The sequence below is a fragment of the Notamacropus eugenii genome, chromosome 2 (assembly GCF_028372415.1).
Source record: "Notamacropus eugenii isolate mMacEug1 chromosome 2, mMacEug1.pri_v2, whole genome shotgun sequence".
NCBI lineage: Eukaryota > Metazoa > Chordata > Mammalia > Diprotodontia > Macropodidae > Notamacropus > Notamacropus eugenii.
This window is the reverse complement of record NC_092873.1, coordinates 296,176,809-296,196,177: the sequence shown is the minus strand read 5'-3', so window position 1 is coordinate 296,196,177 and position 19,369 is coordinate 296,176,809. Positions and strand designations below refer to the sequence as shown.

General features: G+C 41.7%; 1 long non-coding RNA gene across 1 annotated transcript; it reads right to left on the bottom strand.

Annotated features, from left to right (window-relative positions):
* Window positions 1–14,310: 14,310 nt before the first annotated feature.
* On the bottom strand, window positions 14,311–17,467 carry LOC140527498 (uncharacterized). The gene is made up of 2 exons (XR_011974817.1): window positions 17,119–17,467; window positions 14,311–15,623 (listed from the first exon to the last, which is right to left on the bottom strand). It is a non-coding gene; the product is annotated as an uncharacterized lncRNA (long non-coding RNA).
* Window positions 17,468–19,369: the final 1,902 nt, after the last annotated feature.

Here is a 19,369-nt window from a genome sequence, read left to right as displayed (position 1 = left end):
CCCCATTTGGGGTTTTCTTGGCAGAGATACCGGAGTGGTTTGCCATTTCCTTCTCCAGCTCATTTTACAGATGAGAAAACTGAGGCAAAATATGCTAAGTGATTTGCCCAGGGTCACACAGCTAGTAAGTGTCTGAGGTCGAATTTGAACTCAGATTCTCCTGATTTTAAGTTAAGTGCTCTATCCACTACGTCACCTACCTTTTGTCTTCTTTCTCCTTTTAACTCTGTCTTTCAAATAAATCCTAGGTTCTCCTTGGGTGTCCCAACTCCCCCTCCCCGCCCACTTTTTTTTCTGTCACATCTATGTTCTTCCCCTACCTAGGTTCAGTAGCCTACTTGGATAAAAATGAAAGTCACATTATCTATTCCAAAAATCTATCCATTGTCTCTGCACATAGAACAATGTCATAAAGGACAGTAGGATTCAGAGTGGAAAGAACCCCTCCCCATGTGGGAGGGCATGAAGGAATCAAAACCCAGGGTGCTTAGGACCTGGAAGAGGAACTAGCTCAGTCTCTCATAATGTGTTACTACAGTATTTTTAGGGGATAGTAAAGCATCAGTATAAAAATTATACTGTGTTAAGTCTGCTAGAAAAAAACTTTATTTAAAATTGATTATTAACATCTAATTTCTAGTTTGGAGAGAGAAAGAGAGATATTAAAAGTGACAAATTCTCCCATTTTCTCACGCGTCTCTAGGCCAAGGCTCACCTGGTCATTGTTTGGGCCCCAGTTGGCTCAGAGTGAATATAAATAGCAGTTGTTTCCGTTTTGGCCAGGAACCCTGAGGGTCTTCCTCTCCCAGACTGATTTTTTTTAACTAGGTAAAGAGGCCATTCTTTGCCTCATTTCTTACCTAGCCTTAATCGATGAATAGGTGTTGCCTCAGTCAAACTGAGATCTGTTAAAGATCTTAGTTTAAAAAGGCCAAAGTCTCCCAACTGCATCCAGGGTCACTTCCGGTTGTCCTCATCTATATCTCACCATGGGACCCAGATGGCTCAGGAGGAGAAAGTGGGACTTTCTGTTTATATAGCTCAGCCTCACTTAAATCCAGTTCACTTGTGTGTCATGACTTCCCCTGCCTGATACCGGTGGTCCTCTTTGAGAATGAAAGACAAGCAACAATAGCGGTAGCTGCACAGGATGATTTGAAGTAACAATTATAAGAATCTTATACAATATATGTATATCATCATATGTATGGCATATCTATATATATAATATGTTAAAATATAGTTTGGGAATTAACATTCCATAGCAATAGTCTACTTAATTCCTTCCTGGACACTCCCCCCCCCCCCCCCCACAATCCAAAGGGGCTCCTCCCTGGAATCAATATCTTTAATCCTTTCTCCATGGAGAAGGATGGGATTTTGTGTCAGATAGTTTCTTGAGTGAACAAAGAGGATGCTTCTTTAAAATAGTCGATAGCCTAACCATTTCAAGGAGGGTAAGGAAATCACTTTTCTTAACAAGAAATTTTATTCTTTGTTACCAACCATTTCTCTAAGAAAGGCCTTTGTCCTTGACCTAACTCACTTTCAAAGCAAAGAGTCCAGAAAGGGTTTTAGGCTAGGGAAAATATTGTTTCTTAATATTTCTAGAAGGAGTCCAAGCCTCTTCTTCTATAAAACAAAGGGTCAGATTTAGATGTCTCAGTTCCCTGAAGTTTTGATGTGTTTGTTCAGAAATCAGCCTGGGTGAGGCATAGTGGGAGAAGCAGACATGCAGATAATACAAATCACCACTTGAGGTCTCTCTCCCATTAAGAATGGAGCAACCATGCCCTATCTACTATTAGAGAAAATGGATGCCAAGAGGACTGAGGCTCCTAGGAAAGCCCTGCTCCATTAGACTGGCAGGAAGGATCGCTGTAGCTAACTCCCAGACCCAGATCCTCACATGGTCCTGTGGCAGACATTCTGTTCTTCTAAACTTTGCAAAAACCCAGCAAGCGCAGAACTGAGCACTTTGACATCAGAAAGTCCCATGATAACAGTCCTTGCCTATTTATTGGGATTTCTTGAGAGATTGGTATTGCCAGACTGAATCAGGCCAATAGCTTACTCTGTTATATTCATTCTATCTCTGCCATAGTAGGTGATTAATAAATGTTTGTTGAATGAATGAATGATTATGGCAGGAAGGGATGGAATTCCTTTCTGATGGAGTAGGAAGAGATCTCTGGCTCTGGAGTCAGAGAGGATTTGAGTTCAAACTTTGGACAAGTTGTATAAGTCTCTTTGACCTCAGTTTCCTCTTCTGTAAAATCAAGGGGTTAGACTAGACCAGGGCTTGAGAACGTGCAGCCTTGAGACCACATGTGGCCTTCTAAGGTGAGGGTTTTTGACTGAGTCCAAGTTTTACAGAACAAATCCTTTTATTAAGAGGATTTGTTCTGTTCTGTTGCAATTCAGTCAAAGAGCTTCAATTGAGGACCTAGAGGGCCACATATTACTTTCAGGACATAGGTTCCCCTCCCCTGAATTAGATAGTCTCCGACGTTCCTTTTCACTTCATATTTATGATCCTATATTCATAATACTTCACTGAAATCTTCCAGTCTTCCAGTGAGGAAATCCTGTGATCAGCGAGTATTTAGAATTGGAAGGGACCTACTAGCTGTGTGACACTGGACAAGTCACTTATCCCCAGTTGCCTCCAAAAGTAGATAAAAAACTAACAAGAATTTATTAAGTACCACTTTTGGGTCGGGGGACTGTGCTACAGTGCCTACTGTATGCTAGGCACAGGGCTAAGCACTCTACAACTATTATTTCATTTAATCTTCACAAACAACCTTGGGAAATAGTTGCTATTATTACCCCCATTTTATAGATGAGGAAACTGAGGAAGACAGAGGTTAAGTGACTTGTCCAGGGTCACACAATAGTAAGTGTCTGAAACTGGATTTGAACTCAGGTCTTCCTGATTCCGTTCTCTGTGCATTGTACCACCTGGATGCCACAAATAAAAGCAAAAAACACTCACTTTTCTTAATAATAATACACACAACATAGAGCAGAGCCAGTACTTGAATCCATGTGTTTTGACTATAATCAAGTGCCAAAATGTTGACGTGGAAAGAGCCTCAGACAAGGCATTAGAGGAACTGGATTCCCATCCTGATTCTGCCATTATCTCTGTACGTGATTCTGGGATTCATCTGCAAAATAAGGGGATTGGACTAATTCCCTAACTAATTTAATATTCACCTTTTTCGGGGGAGGGTGGAGGGGAGGCCATCAGAGTTAAGTGGCTTGCTCAAGGTTACACGCTAATAAATGTCTGAGGCCATAGTTGAACTCAGGTCTTCTAGGGTCGGTTACTCTATTTACTGCACAACCTAGCGGGCCCTTAGTATTAATCTTTTTTTAAAAAAGATAAAATTTAATATTAATCTCACATTCCTTCTAGGGCTAAAATCCTGGGCTTCCAGATCCCACTGATTACAACCCAGTCCTGAGACTGAGTGAGGAGAAGATTTCTGCTCATGGTTCTCTTTTCTGGGCTGTTTCCAGAGGATGTTTGAAAGAGGCTCAAAAATGTCTCTAAGAGTTGGCCAGCAGATAATCAAGTAAAAAAGTCTTTCATTTTAGTAATAATACCTTTTATTTCTGAACCAGTATGTACCTCAATCTGCAAATACTTCAGCATTCTGCCAATGTAAATGTTATGGCTCATGGGCCATCCTGGGTCATCCTGGGCTTCCAGCCCAGTGTGGTAGAGATTTTTAAAGGGGACTACCTGTCTGACCGAGCAGAGTCTAACAAGGTCAAGGCCAAGGATGTGGTCTTGGGAGTTAGGATGCTTCCTTTGCTAAACCCAGCTATGAACATTAGCCTGTGGGAAATCACCAACAAAAAGTCAAAACTAAGGTAAGTAAGTAGAAAAAACCTGCTCCTGGGGAAGTCAACATTTCAGTAATAAATGTAAGTACTCAGAAAACATTCAAATGATGATCTGTGACAACAATACCCTATCTGAAGAGTTGCTCATGAGGTCTTTGATTTGCCCACAATGGCAGAAAGGTGATGTGAACTATCTTCTTGTGGAGTTTGCTGTGCTTTGTAATGGATAGAATACTGACCTTGGAATCACAAAGACCGAATCCTGCCTAAGATACTTATTACTGGTGTGACCCTGGGTAAGTCACCTAACCTTTTTGAGCCTTAGTCTCCTTGTCTGTAAAATGGGGACAATAATGCCTGTAGTACTTACTTCATAGGGTTGTAGTAGAAATCAGATGAGATAAGATATGGAAAGCACTTTTCAAAGTTAATATGCTTATTAAACAACAACAATAATTCTGTATCCCCTTCTAGTCTGTGGGCTTCCCACTCCATTTCCTTCTGGTTCTCATCACTACCCAAAAGAATTTCCAAAAGGGTAAAGGGCCTGATACAGGATTGATATGGGATCTCTTGACTCCCATCTATGTACCACAGTTAAGAAAGTTGTGTTTTCTCCCATTTGCTGGTAGTACTAGGCTACCTGTGTCCACTTAGACCCTAAGGCAGGGTGGGGAACCTGCAGTCTCAAGGCCACATGTGGCCCTCTGGGGTCTAATTCAGTCAAAGGGCCGCACTTGAGGATCTAGAGGACCATGTGACCTCGAGGCTGCAGGTTCCCCACCCCTGCCTAATGAATCCAAGGCGAAGGGGTCAGTCCTAGGGTCTTGCCCTTTTCCTTTGGGGTTACTTCATGAAAGACCTGGCTTCACCAGAGAGTATTAGAGCCAGAACCAGTGTGGTCCCAGAGAAATTCAAGGTTGGAGATGACCTAGGGCTCACCCTCATGCTGTAGGGGCACAGCCAGTCAGGGCATAGACATGTGGAAACAGTGCTGGTAACAAGAAGCAAGTCACTTAACCTCTCTGATCTGCAGAGTCTTTCCCTGTAAAATGGGGGTAATTACCTGCTCACTCCCTGCCTCACATGGTGGTTGTAAGGAAAGCAATTTGTAGCACATTATCAGAGTAGGAAATGAGTCATTACTTTTGTTATCACTATTATACTCTACTGAACTTTGTGATCATGGGGAAAAAAATCACAACTTCTTTGGACTTGTTCTCTTAGTTATATAATGAAAAAGTTGGGTTACATGTCCTCAAAGATGCTTTTACAGAATCACAGAATTTTAAAGTTGAAAGGAGGAACGTAGCACAATCCATACCAGAAAAAGGATTCCCACAACATAAACAATTGGTACTCTACTCTTTGCTTGAATATCTCCAGTGATGGGGAACTATTACCTTTCAAGGCAGTCTATTTTGCTTTTAAGTCAGCTCTAATGATCAGGAAGCTTTTTTTGACATCAAATCTAACATATCCTTGCAATTTCCACTCCTTGCTCCTGGTTCTGCCCTATGGGGAGAATCTTCAAGTATTTCATGTCTTCAGTGACTGAGCTGTCTTTCATCTTGTAAAGTTTAATGGGATATAAGATCTTCCCCAACCATGAATATGTCTCATATGGAGCCCTTGCGCAAAACCAATTAGGCTGTGGGCCACAGGGGTTCCCATACCTTTCCAGTTAAGTGCTGATTTCCAAGGTTCTCTGCATTAAGCCAATGAAGTGCTGAGTCTTTGATTGGAAACAATATATATATTTTATGTCTTGGAGAGAAAGGTGTGGACAAAGAGAGAAGGAGAGGGGGAGAGAGAGAGAGAGAGAGAGAGAGAGAGAGAGAGAGAGAGAGAGAGAGAGAGAGAGAGAGAGAAAGCAGAGGGAAGAACTGACCGAGGGGAGGCTTGACAGAAAGAAAAGTGGGAGCTCCCTGCGTTGGCGTTCCAGTGCAGGTACCTTACTAAATCTTGCTTTCTGATATCCTAATAGCAGTGTTACAAGTAAATATTTTGTTTTTGTCTTGGAGAGGAGAGTTTATTATATTTTGTGAACAAGCCCTGGGAAGACAGATGCATATTCATAGCAACTGGTATGGGTATTGCATTGGCCTTACAATTCTCCACCCAAAGTCATGCGTGAGAATCTCACATCTATTGGATTGGTTTTCTTTTGCTTTTTGGATAAACCTTGTGTCAGAACCTGGGTATATTTGGAGGGATTTCTCCCTTCTAGGTTTCCTTCCTAACTTAGCCAGTTGAACTTGTTATCAATTCCCATTACAAGTACCCAGATCATGAGTGTTAAAGAAAGAGCAACTTTATTTGAATTCAATTAACAAGCTTCAAAATCTGGTTCCTTTCAGTTTTCTCAATCTCCATATATTTTACTGCTGCCCACATACTCTGTGTTCCAGGAACACTAGCTCTCTTGCTGTTTCTCAGACAAAATATTTCATCTCCCAACTTTGTACCTTTTCCCCATGTAGTACTAGAATGCTCTTTTTTTCTTAGCTCTGTCTCCTGGCCTCCCAGATGTCAGCCCCCACCCTGCCTTCTGCAAGAAGCTTTTCCCTATCTCTCCTGCCTGCTAATGTTTTCCCTCTGAGCTGCTCTCTCTTTTACACTGTGAGTACATCTTTGTTTGCGTGTTGTATCCTTCATTAGAATGTGAGATCCTTGAGGGCTATTTTTGCTCTTCTTTGGATCACCAGTGCTCAACACAGGGCCTGGCACATAGTTAAGGCTTAATAAGTGCTTTTTGACTGAATCAAAAAACACAAATAGAACATGTTTTAAGACCCCTAGGAAACAGCCAACCCCCTGGATGAGCGGCCATCTGCATGGATGAGTGACCATCCCCGACAGTCTTTGTAGGCTCAATGACTTTGAGCAGGAGAGGGGAACTTGCAGCCTCAAGGCCACAAGTGACTTTCTAGGTCCTCAGGTGCAGCCTTTTGACTGAGGCCAAGTTTTACAGAATAAATTCTTTTATTAAGGGGATTTGTTCTGTGACGTTGTGATTCAGTCAAAGGGCTTCACTTGAGGACCAAGAGGGTCACATGTGGCCTTGAGGCCAAAGGTTCCCCATCCCTGACTTATTGTCCTAGCTCGGGTTCTTGCTTGGGGTGCCCAGGGTTGCCTCTCCATATAGGCTTCTAACTTCACTATCTTTAGCCTCAATATTCTCCAGGGCTCAGGTCTGCTGAGTTCATCTTCCTCTTTCTATCTCCTTCAACTCCTAGCTGATGACACCAGACACTGATCCTATTACAGCAGCATGGTTTCTCTACCTGATTTCTGCTAAGGTCATAGAAAATGACATTCTTCTTCTTTCCAGGCAACCACACAGAATTAGTCAGAAAGGGCCACAAGTTTAACTAATGCATAACTAAGGATTCCCCTCTGCAGCCTATCTGACAAGTAGAATCCAGTTTTTTCCTGAAAACTCGTGATCACTCCTTTGCCCTCCTCCAGATGTTCTGGAAGTGGGAGATGGGAGGTAGGAGTTTACTGTCACTGTGCTTACATATCTCCATACAAGGATGCCATCCGTTCCTAAGTCTTCCCTTGGAACTTTGTTTTCATGACCTTGGGCCTCAGGAACATGCACTCACCCAGCAGGAACATGCCTCCTCTTGCTTTCTCTAAACTGCTCTCCCTTCCCAGACCCACAGTAGCTCAGGGTGACTTTCAATTTCATGTCCTTCCTTACCCAGCACCTACGTGCCTCAATAGGATTGTAAGAAAAGCAATTTGTTATTTTATATACACCTTATGGCAAGAGATCAATGTGAGTCTGTTATTTTTAGTAATATCATTATTAACTAGATGTGTAACTGGGTGATAAATTACTTAACCTCTATAGCCTCTGGGTTGCCCATCTAGATGATGAGAAAGTTGGACCAGTTATTTGAAGGTCCCTTCACTGAATTATTTAGAGTTATGGAATTTGGGGGCTAGTTCACATCATACTGCAAAAATATTGTCGTTTGTCCTTCATTCTTGAAGAGGGCCATGACCTCAGGAAGGTAGCGACCAGTGGCCACCCAGCCTTTACCTCCAGTGAAGAAAAACTCACTATCTTGCTAGAGTGTAACAGCTTATGAAAACACCCCAATTTCTCCACTTTGTTGCCTCCAAGACAGCTGGATAGAGTTATTCAAATCCCCCAGGATTACTTTCTAAAACTTCTTAGAGAGAGGGGGAAGAAGCAAAGATTTGCAAACCCTACTACAATCATCAGGCGCCTTTGAGTAAGACTTTCATAGGTCAGAGAGAAGGAAACAACTATTTCAAGGGAAAAAAGACAAATGAATGAGAAATTAGGAACTAGGGTTACAGGAAAGGGTGGCAATTATCCTTCAGTACCCTTTCCCAATCCCTGTTAATTCTAATGCCTTCCCTCTGAGATTATCTCCAGTTTATCCTGTCTATATCTTCTTGTCAGGAAGACTGATCCTGGACAAGTCCTCAGTTTCCTCATCTATAAAATGGGGATAATAATAGCTCCTACCTCCTAGGGTTGTTATGAGGATCAGGGAAGATTAAAAATTGTAAAGCACTTAGAAGAGTGCCTGGCACATAGCAAATGCTATATAAAGATTAGCTATTACTATTAATAAGAAGAATTATATTACATGTAGTTGTTTGCAGGTTGTCTCCCTTATTAGATTGTGAGTTCCTTGAGAGCAGGAACTTTTTTTTGCCTTTTTCTATATCCCCAAGACTTAGTACAGTATTTGGCACATAGTAGTCACTTAAGAAAAAGAAAGACTGTTGACTTGCCTTGACTCGGATAAAAGACACTGATTATCTCCAGATCGAGAGGCCTTCAGCTGTTCAGATTTCTCCATTCTGGTTGCCTCTTCCTGGAAACTGAGAACTTTATTCTCCAAACAGGCCTTAATCTAATAGCAGGCCCCTTAAGGGTTCTAATTGTTCACCTTCAATATCACTGCTTCCATATTAACTTTCCAGTTTCTTCCATAATGTAGTTACCTCTGACTCTTGCAGTGCATTTTCCACCTTAAAGGCCTTTTGAGTTTTTCTTTTTTATTGTGTTTCCCTTCCCTGGTGCCGTCTCCTTTTTTCTCTAAATTTTCCCATTGAAGTGGCTGCTAGGTGTCAGGTCAGAGAATCTAGCCCATGGGTCTGAACCAGAGGAAATCTTTCTAAAGTATTTATGCTTCTGCCTTAAACCTTTGTGATTTCCCTCTCCCTGTGATTTCCCCTTCTTATGGACATTGACCTTTTGCTTGTCAATAGTGGACTGCAGTTTGCAAGGTCCCTTCAGAGTTAGGTTCACATTATTTTGCTAGGATTCCTACATCCTGTATTCTATTTTAGCTCACTCCGGAGAAAGTATTTGAACTTGTTTCTTGGAGAAGGATACCTTGTTCTGGATGCCTAGGGAAATGTTCCCATTGTTTGCCTGTAATGGTGTCTAAGTCTAGTAGACACCCTATAGTTTTGTTTCCAAAAACAGCTAACTCAAAAATGCCCCAGATGTGACCAGCTAAGCAGCTTGAGTTTAAAATCTGCCTCCCTCTTTCCCTTCCTTTCTTCCACTCCTATATCCTCATCATTCCATCCCCCCACCACACACACACACACACACACACACACACACACACACACATACATACACACACATACATACACACACACACACACACACATTTAGAGGAGACTCTATGGCCCTTGGGTTCTTACAAAATAAACAGCTCTCCAGCAGAGAGAAAGGAATGTCTTCTTTTGTTTCTCTAGCAGAGAGGGGAAAAGGACTTTCTTCTTTTGTTCCCCATCCCTGTTTGGGTAGAATTTATATGCTTCTCATCTGGTATAGGGGAGGCGGCAAAAGGGCTGGAATGCCAAGGTCTGTGTGAAGACAGGTATCACTTCTTCCCCACTCTGGATCTCAGTTTGCTTAGCTACAAAATATACACTGGATGATGTCATTAGAAGAATGGGGTTTGCATCCTTGAGCAATTCATTTCACTTCACTTTGCCTCAGTTTCCTTATCTGCAAAATAAGAGAATCATGATCAATGAATTCTTTGGGCCACACTAGTCAGGATCTTAGTGGATGAAAGATTCCCCTTGTATTATCCCAGTGTTTTTGCCACAAGCTCCTGGCTCTTAGTTGGAATGGTCAGGCAAGTTTGCCTTACAGATCAGGAAATCGGGATCAGTAAGGGTGAAGGGGTAGGATGGTAGATATAAAGAATGCTAGATTCTAGAACCTACAAAACCTAGGTTTGAATTCTGCCTCTCTCTGTGCCCTTGGACCAGGAATGTCACTTTTCTGGGCCTCAGTTTCCTCTATGTTATATGGGGACTATACTAAGTAACCTCCAAGTCTCTTTCTAGCCCTAAATCCTGTGGTTCTCTAGTTTAGAAATGTAGATATGTACCAGCATATGTACTTTTCATGAGGAGAAGGATCTCCTCAAGTAGAGTCATGAACTGTGTAACACAATGTTGGGCATTAACACTAGGAAACAATATAGTGGAAAGAGTCCTGGATTTGGAATCAACCCAAGGAGCTAATGGGTGAACTCTATCTGTGTGACCCTTAGCAGTTTATTCAATCTCTCTGGGGGGGGGAGTCAGTTTCCTTATCTGTAAAATAAAGGAGATGGACTAGATGATCTCAAAGATCCATTCTAGGTCTGACACTCTGACAATTAGGTGGTGCAGTGGATAAAGCACTGGTCCTGGAGTCAGGAAGACCTGAGTTCAAATCCAGCTCCAAACACTTGCTACCTCTGTGACCCTGGGCAAGTCACTTAACCACTGTCTCCCTCAGTTTTCTCATCTGGAAAATAGGAATGATAATAGCACGTACTTCCCAGGGTTGGTATGAGGATCAGTTGAATTTATAAAACACTTTGCAAACCTTAAAGCATTATACAAATGATTGTTGTTGCTTCTTGCTTGAAGAGGATCAGTGATATCAAGGGGGTGATGTCCTGAATTGGATATAAGTGAGGCAGGGCTGTGCAAAGTCATCAGCCTCATTCTCTCCTCCAGAGTCATCTGAATCCAGTGGCAAGACATAAGTCAGAATGACAGCCAATGGCCCAGGTGCAGTAGGAGACCCTGTCTTTGTTGAGCTAAGGCCTTTCCATGATAGTGAGGAGGAAGAGGAGGAGGAGCTGAAGGTGATGAGGAAAAAATTCCATCTGGTAGTACTAGATACATCTGATGTATTATCTTGCCAGCAGAATCAAATGCATACTCATCTGTTTGTCATTTAAAGCCCTTCACAATCTACCTTTCCAGTTCTCTTACATATTACTCCCTGTCATACTTTCTGTGTTGCCCCAAACTGGACTTCTTGGTTTTCCTCCCCCCCCCCCCATATTTTTATATTTTCATAGACTGTCCTCCATGGTTAGAATGCACTTCTCCCTTTCCTCCCCTTCTTAGAATCCCTGTTTTCTTCATCATTTACCTCAAGAACCACCTTTTACAAGCATCCTTCCTTGATTTCTCTTTCTTATCAGTTCTTATCGTTGTTGTTGTTAAGTCGTTTTTCAGTTGTGTCTGACTCTTTGTCATTTGAGGTTTTCTTGGCAAAAATACTTGAAGCGGTTTGCCATTTCCTTCTCCAGCTCATTTTATAGATGAGGAAACTGAGGTAAACAGGGTTAAGTGACTGGCCCAGGATCACACAAATTTGTCTGAGGATAAATTTGAACTCAGGTCTTTTTGACTCCAGGCCCAGCCTTCTCTCTACTGAACCAGTTAGAATCCTATAATTACCCTTTATTTATTTCGAATATATTTTGTTTATACTTATGTGAATACATGTTATCTTTTCCTATAGAATGTAAGTTCTCTGAAGGTGGGGGATATTTCATTTTTGGCTTTATATCCTCAGCATCTAGCACAATGCATGAAGAAATTGACACCATCTAGCTGGTGCCTAATATATGCTTATTGACTGTTTATCTTTCTGAAGATGGGAGGGCAGGAGTTCATTTATTCTTTCTATGGATACTGATTGCATATATAATAGCAGGGAGCCATGTTTATGGACCAGGTATCCTGCTCCCAGGCACTGTCCTCCCGAATCATGACTTTCATGTATTGCCTTCCCTCATTAGGATGCAAGCACTTTGAGGACTGAGACCGCATTTCTCTTTGCTTATATTTTGTACCCCTGGCTCTCAGCACAGTTCCTGGCACACAGGAAATACTTAATAGATGCTTGTTGCCTTGCCTTGCCCCTAAAGATTTTAAACTCCGTGAGGGCAGGGAGCATGAGTTATTTTCATCTTTGTCTATTTCATGCCTGGAAGAGTACCTTGCACCTAATTGGTGCTTAATAAATATTTGCTGATTTTAATTGAATTGTTTCTGTTATGGACCTGACAATTTTCAACCTGACTTTCTTTCTCCAAATGCTGCCCTTTCCCCTTCTCTTTCCTTACTCTCTTTCCACCTTGGATGAATTTACGGGGATCATCCACTACTGAAATCAGACGCTTACCTATAGATTACAGTATTGGCTTCACCTGGAGGTGTAAGAGTGGTAAGAGGTGGTAGGAAATGGGAGGGGGCAAAGGGCACAGAGAAAAAGAGATAAGGGACACCAAAGACAAACTTCATTTATTTCTTTCTAAGCACTGTCTGATTCACCTTCAATTGTGCTCAGACCAATAAAAACTAGCCCTGGAGGTATTCTTCCTGTGTGTGTTCGTGTTTTGTTGTCGAAGAAGACCATCAGAGAAATGATGACATGACTTGCATTTGACTTTGTTTTGAGTGAGGGAATACTGATACTTCTTGTTTGTAGCCAGGCATTGCAGCTTAAAGAGAACATTGACCACCATTTTGAATTCAAAGGCTCAACATAGCAGTCACAGATTTAGTCTGAAGAGATCTGAGAGATCATCTAGTCTGATCTAGTAACTTAAGCAAGCCCAATCTTGGTCCAGGGCCAGTCTTGGGAATTTTCCAGAATTTTTCAGCCTGGAGTGACCACAGTTCTCCTCCATGTTCAGACATTAAAATGCAGAAGGGCTTCTCTTACATATTAATTTTGAAAGTGACTATGGGCTCTGGGGTAGAACATTTTGAATTGTTCTCTGGGGCTGCCTAGACTGATGGACATTAGAGACTTTAAAATACAATAAAGCATTAAAATATTCATTAAGATCTACTCTTGGATACTTAAAAAAATGACTTGGGAAGTGGAAATGGCATTGTTAATAGATCATTGTGTTCCTAGAGTCATTGTTCTCTGACAAATGATACTTGGGATGCTTGGTTTTTGATCCTTTACTGGGAACAGAAAATAACCCCTCCTAGTCTTCCTTTGGAGGATTCTGATGAGGAATCAGATACCTTGAAGAATCTGTAATCTCATTTATCCAATAATTCCTTCTAATTATGTAGATTGCAACTCATCCATGCCTGCCCCTCCTATGTGACTTGTTCATGTTCTCCCAAAAATTTACCACAGGCAATTGTGTTGAATATTCTCTGTCTGTCTCTCTCTGTTCATCTGTCTTTCTCTTTCTATCTTTCTCTTCACTTCAAGGGTGCCAAGGGACTGGCTAGCCTTCAGTCATTCCTCGTTCTTACCATTAAACAAGCCTATCTTCTCTTTCTATTAAACAATTCCTCAATGACATAATTTATTCTTGTTCTTTTCCTGGATTACTTGCAACCTGTTCACACCTGTCATCTATCTTTCCATTGCCCTCCTAGGAGGATACCAATGAAATGAAATAAAATCGTGAAATGCTAATGCTGGAAAGGACCTTCAAGATTACCTAGTTCAACTTCTTCATTTTAGAGATCAGGAAACTGAAGCCCCAAAAAGTAAATGGCTCCCTCCAAGGTCAAATGGCTAGGAAGCATCGGAGTCCATAGTCCTTAAGCTTGACCTAACTGGTGGAACTCAAACTCAGGTTTCTGATTCCAAGTCCTTGCACCATGGTTCCTCCAGGCTGAATTTTGGTACTAATACCAAAGTCTCATATTTAAAACAATTTCAATGTAAGTTGATCCACAGGATCATCTTACACCCATGCTCATTTACCATGTGGTAAGCCCCCAGACTAACGATACTTGAAGGTTTGAGGGTATTTCCTAGGTCTTATCTGTGAAATCACAGATGGTTGTACTAGTAGAAAGACTTTCCTCTTTAGGAAGTTCCTTAGGTTGAGGTTCCTTAGGTTCTCACATTCAAATCGTTGGCATTAAATTTATTGCTGAAGGTCTGTGCACAAGGGCCAAATACGATGTACTGAAATTCAGTCGAGTCAAATGGCTCACTGACCTAAAAGTGCTTTGCACACAATAGATTCTAGATAAGTATCTTGATGTTTATCTAAAGAACCAGTTCCCCTCCCCTCTTTCAGCTAAAAGATAATTTTCATGCACCAAAGGTTAGCAGCAAGTACAGTCTGTACTACCAGTTACCAAGGTGAGAGCAGCATATTTATCTCAGGCTTACATTCGTTTTCTTTATTTGTTTATAAGGATCTTATTTCTCTGAATTAAAAATCTAAAACCAAACTTAAGCATAATGTTTATGCATTATACAATACATTAAGATACATCTATAACACATATATCATATATTAAAATATACAATGTTGTTGTTGTGTTTGTCCTTCATTCTTGAAGAGGACCATGACATCAGAGAAATGATGACATGACTTGCACTTGACTTTGTTTTGAGTGAGGGAGGGCTGTGCAGGTCACCAGCCTCACTTTCTCCTCCTGAGTCATCTGGGTCCAGTGGCCAGATCAGGACAACTACACATGGCTCAGGATGAATTAGATATTTGTAATAAAAACATTGAGAACACACTTTCTACTCTTTTCAATTCTGGATTCTCTGTGTTCACTTTGCCCATTTTCCCTTGGGCACTGGACACCAGTTGTTTCCCTTGTGGCTCATCCGTCAAGACAAAGGAGCCATCATGGGTCCCTGACCCCACAATCTTAAAGGGAAGATGGGCAGAGGAGGAAGGAAGTGGAACAGACTGTTCCTCTTAAGGAAAGCGGAACCAAGGTCATACAGAATCTGTCTCTTCCCTTGTCGACACCTGGATCACTTGTCAAGGTCACAGGCTAAGAGTCCAAAGGGGCTCCAGAGGTGATTCACTTCATTTTTATAGATGAAGAAACTGAGACCCAGTGAGGCTGAGAGACTTTATGGGTTCTCTTATTAGAATGGAAGTTCTTCAAGAACACAGACTTTTTCTTTTTTTGTGTGTTTGTATTCCTTGCGTTTAACCCAGTGCCTGGCACATCATAATCGCTTAATAAATGCTTGTTGACTGACTAACTGACCAAGGTCACATAGCAGATAGCAGACAGAATCAGGACTCCAACCCAGGTCCTTGGACTCCAAATCCAATGCTTCAGGGAGATTTCCATTGTTTTGTGAAAGCTGGGTTAGTGTGGTTGCAACACCATCACTGCTTTCATTCCTAGATTTATAATACCCCAAGTCTCTCTTCTTCAAATTCAGAGCCGATTTGGAAAATCCCTTGTAATCGAAGGACATTGGTAGGAGTTTTAGCACCAGTTTATTTTTTCCAAAATATTTGTTTGTACTGTCCAGTCAAATGAACCAAACAAGCATTCTCGAAGTGCTGGGTGTTGGGGATTTAAAGGATGCAACATTCCTTGCTCTCAAGGAGCTGACGCTCCCCAGTCCCATCAACCATCAGACACAGTTTTTCTACCCCATGACTCTTTTTTCTTCTCCGTGAACTCCAAGGGCATTTGCCATTTCAATTCTGAAATGTCAGATCAAACACCTAAAGTCACTCCCCATTTTCTCTAGTTTCTGTCCATTTTTCCTTGCTGACACATATTCACCCAAACTCTCCTGCTTGCTACCCTCTTTCTGAATCATGACTGCGCCTTCTCCTGCTCTCTCCCATACAAGCTCATCAATGGAAAGACACCAGGCTTGGTGAGAGTTCGAATCTTGACTGCACCATTGTTGACCTTGAACAAACCTGTCTGGATCTCGAGTTCTCTATCCATACAATGGAGGAGCTAGACTTGGTGGCCCCTTCCACCTCCAAGTCCAAGGAAGGTGGACACTAAATTATCTAAGTTCCCTGCCTACTATGAAATGCTGATTCCTATCAACTTGGTGATCTCTGTGCTGATAACTTAATCACTTACTAGACACTTTCACGGCATGCACTTTAGTCATTTCCATCGGGGAGAAGGCACCCATGCACTTCTCCAAATTCTCTTCATGGACTCTGTGTATCAAAGGACCTTAGACATTGACAAGATCAGATATATAGAATCATAAAGGACATTAGACATTGTCTAGTTCTATCCCTTTCTTTTATGGAGACCCAGAAAGTTTTGGTGATTTGCCCAAGGTCACACAGGTAATAAGTAACTGAGGCAGGATTTGAATCCAGGCCCTCTGACTCCAAAGGCAGCCCTCTTTCTATTGTACCATGCTGTCTCTGTGTCACACAGTGAGATCAAGGCTGCTCTCAGGATGGTCACCTTGGTCTTCTCACTCCAAGTCTGGTGTTACATTGCCTTTCTCTTAGGCCGTGGGTTGAAATTATGGTCAATCATTACCTTTACTACTGAGTGAGCTCCCAGTTAATGTCTCTAAAAGTCATATTCTGAATTGCTCTGCTTGACTTAAATATGATTTTTTAAAAAAATTGTTAGGCTATAAAGTACATGCTAGAGGACACATTCTCTATTATATTTCTAAAGTAGAGAGTTTCTAATATTTCTAAAGATGAAAGGTTGGAAGAGCCTCAGTTTCCTCATCTGTAAAATGGAGATAATAACAGACAACATGGAACAGTGGAAAGAACACTGATTCTGGAGTCAGAAGTCCTGGGTTCAAATTATATCTTTTCTAATGCTTACTAACCTTGGGGAAAGCACTGAACCTCCCTTTTCTTATCTGAAGAGGTTGAACAAGGCCTCTGAAGTCCTTTCTAGCAATAGATTTGTTACCCTATGACTAGTCCCCGACTTCACAGGGTGGCGGAGGATGGAATGAGATATGTGGAAAATGCTTTGAATCCCTTAAAGCATCACATGAAAGGGAGTGTCTATCATTATGGGTTCTAGGATGGGGAACGGTGGTGGTAGCAGTTCCTGCATATGAAATCAGATTCAGATTCAGATCATCTCTCTCCATTTTGACCTTCCCTCCTCCAATCTGTTCCTTCCCATCCACTCCCACCCTCATAAAAATAAAGACAAAAAACAAACAAACAACAATACACTGTACCTGACCTTGAGAGAATCATTGGTTCTTTGTAGTAATATTCCACTAAATAGAATGAAGACCTATGGGCCTTCTAGGATCATAGGTCAAGAGCTGAAAGAGACCCCAGGGGCTGTGGAAGGCAGTCATCTCATTGTAGGGCTGAGGACATTGGGGCCCAGAAGGGTTTGTGGCAGGCTCACCAAACTGCTGAGGGAGAGTTTGAGCACAGGTTTGCCTGACTCAGAGCATAGTGCCCTATGCGCTCTGACAGAGACAAAGTGGGTAATAGGAAATGCCCGAATTCAAAGCTGGACCCAACCTCCTCCTCCTCCTCCATTCTCTTCCTTCTCCTTCTGTCCAGTCGATTTTTTTTTTCAAACAGCTCTTCAGAAACATTTACACTTCAAACCTTTCTTGTTTCCAAGGTAAGTGAGTCTACATAGTTACTATTTAACTCTACTGAAGATCTCTGATTTGTTTACAAGAAGCTTTAGTTTAAAATCAGTTAAATGGTTGACTTTCAAAGTAGCAACAATAACACCTTTTACTGTCCCTCTTCTTCCTTCTTTCCTTTTCCATCATGCCCCAGAAAAAACAGTTAACTGTGGTTTAGTGGAAAGAGCTCTAGAATTGGAGAGGACTGACTTTTTCATCTGACTTTTTGGAAATCAATTCCCTTCTCTGGGAGGCAGTTCTTCATTTATAAAATGAAGAGAGGTAGCTAGGGGCCACAGTAGGTAGAGTACTAGACCTGGGAGTGAGTCAGGGAAACTAGAGTTCAAATGTGGAGGAAGATATTTACCGATCATGTGACACTAGGCAAATCACTTCACTGCTGCCTGCCACTGTTTTCTCATCTGTAAAATGGGAATCATAATAGCACCTACCTCCCAGGTTGTTGTGAGGACTAAAATGAGATATTTATAAAGCACTTTGTAAACCTTAAAGTGTTATGTAAACACAAGTTATGACTATTATGCGATGGGAAAGATTCTAGATTTGGAGTTAAAATTCCAGCTCTGCTTTTTACCACCAGTGTGACTTTGCACAGGACTTTTCACCTCCTTGAGATGATCTCTGAGATCTTGTCCAGCACTGTCTGCTGCCTTATTATATATGTCTCACTGTGTGAGAAATATGCAAGTTCTATTAACGTCCCAAATGACCTCTCCAAGAGTAAACACTATATAGCATATGTGATATTGTTACTGAATTTTTTTCAGCTGTTTCTGACTCTTCGTAACCCCATTTGGGGTTTTCTTGATAAAGATAATGGAGTGATTTGCCATTTCCTTCTCCAGCTCATTTGACAGATGAGGAAACTGAGGCAGAGAGAGTTAAATGACTTACCCGGGGTCGTACAGCTAGTGTCTGAGGCCAGATTGGAACTCAGGAAGATGAGACTCCAGGCTCTGTATTCTATGCACTATGGTGCCACCTAGCCACCCAGGATATAACTGGGGAGGCAAGATAGATACATTGGGAAAAAATCAAGAACACATAGGATATAAAAAACTCCCATGCAAACCAAATATCTAAATGCTGATGGTGGGTGTGATTACAAAGTGAAAGGAAATAGTCAGGTGACAGTTTGCAAGGGAAGTCTTGGAAGAAGAGGCTTGTGAGCTGTGTTTGAAAGGTTGTAGCAATAAGAGCCCTGGATTTGGAGGCAAGAGACCTGGATTTGAATCCTGACTGTGCTACTAACTAGTCATTCATCCTTAGGTAATTTCTTTAACCTCAGTGGGCCTCAGTTTCCTCATCTGTGAAATGAGGGCGTGGGGATGTATGAGCTGTCTCTTGAGTCCCATTTAGGTCTGCATCTCTTCTGAGCTGGCAGAAATGGGAATAAATCATTAGGTCGTCTCAGGGTCAAGTAAGATCTCCTGCTTTGGAACAAAGACTCAAGTTGGAGAAGTTAATCAATAGCCCAAGGCCCAAGGCTACCATGCTCCTTATTCCAACTTGTACATGGCTCTCACTTTTCCTGAGGGTAAGCTTTCTGATCTAGGGAGGACAATTGTTTCCATAGCAACCAATTGTTCTGTCACAGAGATGTGTTTCTGACTCCAGGTGGGTTCGGTACAGAAAACCACTAAGTGACAGAGATCTAGTTTCCCCAGTAAATGCCCCTGCTAATAAAGACAAGAAAAACCATACAAAATAAAAGATAAATGGAGCAGAAAAGAATAACATGTTGAAATTTCCATGAGGCATCAGCTGTTTGCTAAAAACAACAATAACCATCTAACAGGGTCGACAACGAGGAGGAGAGCT